Below are 6,933 nucleotides of genomic sequence, written 5' to 3'. Positions count from 1 at the left end.
CAGCTGGATAGCTGCAGCTGTGCCCACGAGTGTGGGACTCCAGCCCTGCCAACTCAGTAGGGGCAGGGTTCCTGCCTGTAGCCAGCTCCTGCGGGCTCCCTGGAGCCGTGAGCCTCAGCTGCGTTTCCCCCACTGCAGCTGGCATCGCGGCAGCGGCTGTTACAGATGGGCCACCGATGCCTTTAGTTACAAGAGTTTTAATGATAAAATTTAGGTTATCACAGAAATGGTAGTATATAGCCAGCTGTTTTATATATTGTGAAGTATAAGTAACATATACAGCAAGAGAAGCAAGAGAAGCAAAGGGACTCTTGAAGTCAAAATATTTTGCAGTTACTGAAATAGTATAACACTTTTCCCTGCTCTTTTTTTTTTTTCCAAACCATCAAAATCCATTGCATACTTTATCACCTTTAACTAGGAAACCAGAGACTGGGTAAAGTGGCTTACGCCTGTAATCCCAGCACTTTGGGAGGCTGAGGTGGACAGATCATTTGAGGCCAAGAGTTCAAGACCAGCCTGGCCAACATGGTAAAACCCCGTCTCTATAAAAAGTACAAAAATTAGTCGGGCGTGGTGCCGCACGCCTGTGATCCCAGCTACTCGGGAGACAGAGGCACAAGAATTGCTTGAACCTGGGAGGTGGAGGTTGCAGGGAGCCGAGATCACACCACTGCACTCCAGCCTGGGTGACAGAGCAAGACTCTGTCTCAAAAAAAAAAAAAAAAAAAAAAAGGAAACCAGAGACCAGGGAAAAGCCCTTTACCTTTGCACTTAGCTAGATCATTTGCAAGCATGATTTTATACTTTGCCTGCCTTGCTCTTTCAGATTTCCAGATACACAATTCCATTATACATTGGGAAAATCATTTATTTCCTTGTTGATATTACTTACAGCTACTTATTTTCTTTATTAAAGAGAAACTTATTTTTATTCAGCCCATAAGGGAGAAAAGGGAACATTTCTGCCTAGACCAGAGATCCTCAACTTCGATTGCACATTAGAATCACCTGTGGAGCTTTTAAAATGTAGATGCCTAGGCAAATCGGAATCTCTGGCAGGTGGGGCTTGGGTGTAAGTATTTTTGCAAGCTAGGTTGGCTGGGCATGGTGGCTCATGTCCATAATCCCAGCACTTTGGGAGGCCAAGGAGAGTGGATCAGGAGGTCAAGAGATCGAGACCATCCCGGCCAATGTGGTGAAACCCCATCTCTACTAAAAATACAAAAATTAGCTGAGTGTGGTGGCACGAGCCTTTAGTCCCAGCTACTTAGGAGGCTGAGGCAGGAGAATTGCTTGAACCCGGGAGGCAGAGGTTGCAGTGAGCTGAGATCACACCACTACACTCCTGGCGACAGAACAAGACTCCGTCTCAAAAAAAAAAAAAAAAAAACTAGGCTGGGTACAGTGGCTCATGCCCGTAATCCCCACACTTTGGGAGACTGAGGTAGGAGGACTGCTTGAGCCCAGGAGTTTGAGACCAGCCTGGGCAACATAACAAGACGCAGTCTCAGCAAAAAATTGAAAAATTAGGTGGGTGTGGTGGCACATGCCTGTAGTCTCACCTACTCAGGAGGCTCAGATGGGAGGATCACTTGAGCCTCAGGATCACTGAATGAAGGATGCAGTGAGCTATGATGGTGCCACTGCACTTCAGCCTGGATGATACAGCAAGATCTTGGCTCTAAAGATAAAAATAAATAAATAAATAAATAAATAAATAAATAAATAAATAAATAATTAAAAGCTTCCCAATGTTTGTGACATGCAAAATAGGGCCCATTCAAGGTTTCGCTGTGTCCTCCCCATATAGATGCCAGGGAGAAGGAGTAGGACCATTTGACCTTCCAGTCCACTGATTCTCAACTGTATCATTAAGGAAAATTTTAAAAATAGAGGTGCCCAGTCCAGGAAAATATTTATTTTTGTGAAATTTCAAGACACACTGCATGTTCCATTATCTAAGGTTTTTAATAGGGACTAGTAATATCGACACTCTAATAAAATAATGAGTAGTCTTAAAATACCCCATTTTTATTTTGGGATGCATTTGAATTTTATTTGATTACGGGTATTGTATTCTGGGAATTCACACAGTACTTCAAACCAATAAAAGAACTATACTGTATAATAAATACGTGACTGAAATACTACATACTGAAATTTTACAAGCATTAATATTTTCTTTTTAAAAAAAGGAATCAGAACACTCCAAGCACTGTAAAAGCTCAATTGCTACACATTAGAATTCCATAAAATAATTGAATTAAGTCATTCTTTAGTTCCAGTTAAATGGAATCCTAGAGAGGCAGGAAAATATTACTGCATTATTTAAAGAAGACTTCAGACGAATTTGGAAACAGCAAATTTCTCTTTTGCTTTATTTCTTCAAGAATTACCATTAAAGTCAGGCGTGGTGGCTCACGCCTGTAATCCCAGCACTTTGGGAGGCCGAGGTGGGTGGATCACTGAGGTCAGGGGTTCGAGACCAGCCTGACCAACATGGTGAAACCCCATCTCTACTAAAAATACAAAAATTAGCTGGGCGTGGTGGCGGGCGCCTGTAATCCCAGCTACTCAGCAGACTGAGGCAGGAGAATTGCTTGAACCCGGGAGGCAGAGGTTGCAGTGAGCCGAGATCGGGCCACTGTACTCCAGCCTGGGCAAAAAAGCAAGATTCCATCTAAAAAAAAAAAAAAAGCTTTGAAAATAACTTAAAACACAACTTTTGGATAGAGTACCATCCTCATTCCCACCTTGAAGGTTATGTTTGCAATCCATTCAGGACAAGTATATCTCTTCAGTCTCCTACAAAAAAGAATTTCTTCCAATGACAAAATGGTACTTTCTTGCATAATTTTTTTTTTTTTTTTTTTGAGACGGAGTCTCGCTCTGTCACCCAGGCTGGAGTGCAATGGCGTGATCTCAGCTCATTCCTCCGCCTCCCAGGTTCAAGCGATTCTCCTGCCTCAGCCTCCAGAGTAGTTGGGATTATAGGCATGCGCCACCATACCCGGCTAATTTTTGTATTTTTAGTAGAGACAAGAGTTTCGCCATACTGGTCCGACTGGTCTCAAACTCCTGACCTCAGATGATCCGCCAGCCTTGGCCTCCCAAAGTGCTAGGATTACAGGCATGATCCACCACAACTGGCCCGTAATTTTTTGTCTTTTTATTTTCTTGCATAATTTTAAAAGGTTATATGCCGAGTCCAGGCGCGGTGGCTCACACCTGTAATTCCAGCACTATGGGAGGCCAAGGCCGGTGGATCACTTGAGGTCAGGAGTCCAAGACCAGCCTGACCAACATGGTGAAACCCCGTCTCTACCAAAAATATAAAAATTAGCTTGGCATGTTGGCACACACCTGTTATCCCAGCTACTTGGGAGGTTGAGGCAGGAGAATTGCTTGAACCCAGGAGGTGGAGGTTGCAGTGAGCTGAGATTGCGCCACTGCACTCCAGCCTGGGCAACAGGAATGAAACTTCTTAAAAAACAAAAGATACTGTGCCTTTTGTTGCCTATCTGAACTGATTTAAAACTTTCTGGCCGGGCGCGGTGGCTCAAGCCTGTAATCCCAGCACTTTGGGAGGCCGAGACGGGCAGATCACGAGGTCAGGAGATCTAGACCATCCTGGCTAACACGGTGAAACCCCATCTCTACTAAAAATACAAAAACTAGCTGGGCTCAGTGGCGGGCGCCTGTAGTCCCAGCTACACGGGAGGCTGAGGCAGGAGAATGGCGTGAACCCGGGAGGCGGAGCTTGCAGTGAGTGGAGATCGGGCCACTGCACTCCAGCCTGGGCGACAGAGCGAGACTCCGTCTCAAAAAATAAATAAATAAATAAATAAACTTTTTCTATATACTGAGGAAAAAATCCACAAAAAACCCAAGAGTTGAAAACCCCACCTAAAAGTATTAGCACCACATGTTAAAAAAATGAAGGCCTTGAGATATGGCCACATTGGCTCACTCCTGTAATTCCAGCGCTTTGGGAGGATGAGGTGGGAGAATCACTTGAGGCCCGGAGTTCGAGGCCAGCCTGGGCATCAGTGACATCCTACCTCCACCAAAAAAACCCAGAAAATTAAAATTTGGTGGGCATGGTGGCACAGTCCTGTAGTCCCAGCTATTCGGGAAGCGAAGCTGGGGTTGGAGGATCGCTTGAGCCCAGGAGTTCAAAACTGCAGTGAGCTATGACTGTGCCACTGCACTCCAGCCTGGGCCACATTATGAGACCCTCTCTATTTAAAAAGTAACAAATAAATGAAAAAGAAAGCCTGGATTTTCTCTCCCTAAACAATGAATATCATGTTCAAGCAAGTGACCCCTCTATAAACCCTGACTTTATGTATTATTTTCAGGGATGACTATGCCAGTGAGCGAGATTAAGGGGTAGAAACTTTTCCTTTTCAGTCCTGTTTTTCCTCACAACTACTTTTGCTGGAAAGTTATTCAGAGTCTAACAGCTAGACCCCCATTCCCCCACCGTCCCCACTGGAGAGGCCCGGGACTTACCAGACACCTCTAAAGCTAGATTAGCTAGACTCTAGGGGCGTTAGAGGGAAATAGACATTTTTCTGTCGTGTGTAGTGGACGCCTTATAAAAAGTCCACTTTTGGCCCCGGCGCGGTGGCTCACGCCTGTAATTCCAGCACTTTAGGAGGCCGAGGCCGGCGGATCACCTGAGGTCAGGTCAGTCTGGCCAACATGGTGAAACCCCGTCTCTACTAAAAATACAAAATTAGCCTAGCAGGGTGGTGGGCGCCTGTAATCCCAGCTACTCGGGAGGCTGAGGCAGAAGAATCACTTGAACCCGGGAGGCGGAGGTTGCAATGAGCCGAGATCATGCCATCGCACTCCAGCCTGGGTAAAAACAGCGAAACTCCATCTCAGAAAATAAATAAATTAATTAATTAAAAAATAAAAATAAAAAACCCACATTTGCCATGCACCGACTAGATCCACACCATCATTTAAAATAGTTGGACTTGGGGGTTTGTGCTGTGGAATGACTAACCTGGAAGCCACGCCACGACTGAGGGGCGGCGGGGACTCCAATCCGCGCGATCAGATGCCGCGGCAGGTGCTTAAGACCTGCAGTCTAGAGAGCGAGCCTCTTATCCCCACTTTAGGAAAAGTTGTTTGGTGTTACTTAAGGTTATGACATTGTCCTCTGTGAAGTCACTTGCGTCCCTGACACCCCCCAACTCAGCTGGGACTGGCCAGTGCCCTGCTCTGGGGCCTCGCTGCGGCGGCCAGTAGGAGGCGTCGGCGCCCCAGGAGTCTGCGGCCGAGCCAATGGGAGCCGCGAGAAGGCCCGGGACGGAGCCTGGACCTGCTATGCTAGGGAACTACTCCCGTGGGATTTGGCCAGAGGTATCTCACTGACGTCCTGTCGCCCAGGCTGGGGTGCAGTGGCGCGATCTCAGCTCACTGTGACCTCTGCCTCCTGGGTTGAAGCGATTTTCCTGCCTCAGCCTCCCCAGTAGCTGAGATTACAGGCGTGCGCCACACACCCGGCTAATTTTTTGTATTTTTGTTAGAGACGGGGTTTCACCATATTGGCCAGACTGGTCTTGAACTCCTGGCCTCATGTGATCCCCCCACCTCGGCATCTCAAAGTGCTGGGATTACAAGCGTGAGCCACCGTGCCTGGCCTGAAGTGCTGGCTTTTGAATATAGATGCTCAACTAAGATATGGGAGAAAGCAAGCTAGATTAGCACAGGAAAAAGCCACAGTAGATAAGTAGGAGAAAGGAAATAAGTCTGGAGAAGAGAAAGGAAAGGGAGAAGCAGAAACGAGTGACTCAGCTTGCCCAGCTTAATAAACTAAGATTCTAGCTACCATGTCAGTTGTGCAGATGGCACAGGCTCCCAGGGTTGTCTCTAGAATGGTGACACCCCTTTACCAAGCACTGTGGCCCATTTTAGAATTAAAGAGGGGGCTGGGCACAGTGGCTGATGCCTGTAATACCAGCACTTTGGGAGGAGGAAGTGGGAGGATTGCTTGAGGGCAGGAGTTTGAGACTAGCCTGGGCAACATACTGCCTTTGCAAAATTATGACTGAGACAGTGGAAAGAGATCTAACCTGACTCCATCTTGGCTCTAACCTCCAAGCTGTCCTTCTTCATTCCTGGGCGGAGGCTAAACTAACTTCAGGAGAAACTTACAGTTTACAGTTTAAAACAAAGATGATAACAGCCCTTTCCCAACACAAACCTCCTTGCCTGGGGACTAGACTGCCTTTGTAGGACTAACAAATTAGCCACAAGATTAGAAATTATGGTTTAGGATTCATGCAGCTGGAGTTTACAAAATCTTGACCTTCCCTAAACTGCCCTAAGATCAGTGCTTGAGATATTTTGCAGACCCTGCACTTGCTGAATCAGCTGGGACCACCCAGATCGATAAACTGGCTCATCTGATCTTGTGGCCCCGCACCCAGGAACTCACTCAGCGCAAGAAGACAGCTTCCACTCTCTACGATTTCATCTCTGACCTGGCCAATTAGAACTCCCGGCTCACTGGTTTCCCCCAATCCACCAAGTTGTCCTTAAAAACTCTGATCCCCAAATACTGGGCAAACTTAATTAGTAATAATATAACTCTGGTCTCCCGCAGAGCCAGCTCTGCGTGAATTACTCTTTCCCTATTGCAATTCCCCTGTCTTCATAAATCAGCTCTGTCTAGAGAGCAGGTAAGGTGAACCCACTGGGTAGTTACACTGTCTCCCAAAAAAATAGCAGTCAGGCATGGTGACACATGCCTGTAGTCCCAGCCACTCAGGAGGCTGAGGCGGGATGATCACCTGAGCCCAGGAGTTTAAGGCTGCAGTGAGCTATGATCATGCCACTGTACTCTGAGCAACAGAGCCAGACTTTCTCTCTAAAAAGAAGGCTGGGCACGGTGGCTCACACCTGTAATCCCAG

General features: G+C 46.8%; 1 protein-coding gene across 5 annotated transcripts in view; it reads right to left on the bottom strand.

The window, feature by feature from the left end:
• Positions 1-850: 850 nt before the first annotated feature.
• ZBTB8OS (zinc finger and BTB domain containing 8 opposite strand) overlaps positions 851-6,933 on the bottom strand; it is a 46,506-nt gene continuing 40,423 nt past the window's right edge. For 4 of the 5 annotated variants that reach the window (XR_010582976.1, XR_012423239.1, XR_012423240.1 and 1 more), the window contains one exon: positions 851-1,684. The gene's annotated coding sequence lies outside the window, so the exon portion shown is untranslated. The remainder of the gene's footprint in view (positions 1,685-6,933) is intronic. The other variant, XM_065534316.2, reaches the window with a different exon arrangement.

Source organism: Macaca fascicularis, chromosome 1, assembly GCF_037993035.2.
Source record: "Macaca fascicularis isolate 582-1 chromosome 1, T2T-MFA8v1.1".
Classification (NCBI taxonomy): domain Eukaryota; kingdom Metazoa; phylum Chordata; class Mammalia; order Primates; family Cercopithecidae; genus Macaca; species Macaca fascicularis.
Note: the sequence above shows the minus strand (reverse complement) of the source record. Positions and strands in the feature narration are given on the sequence as shown.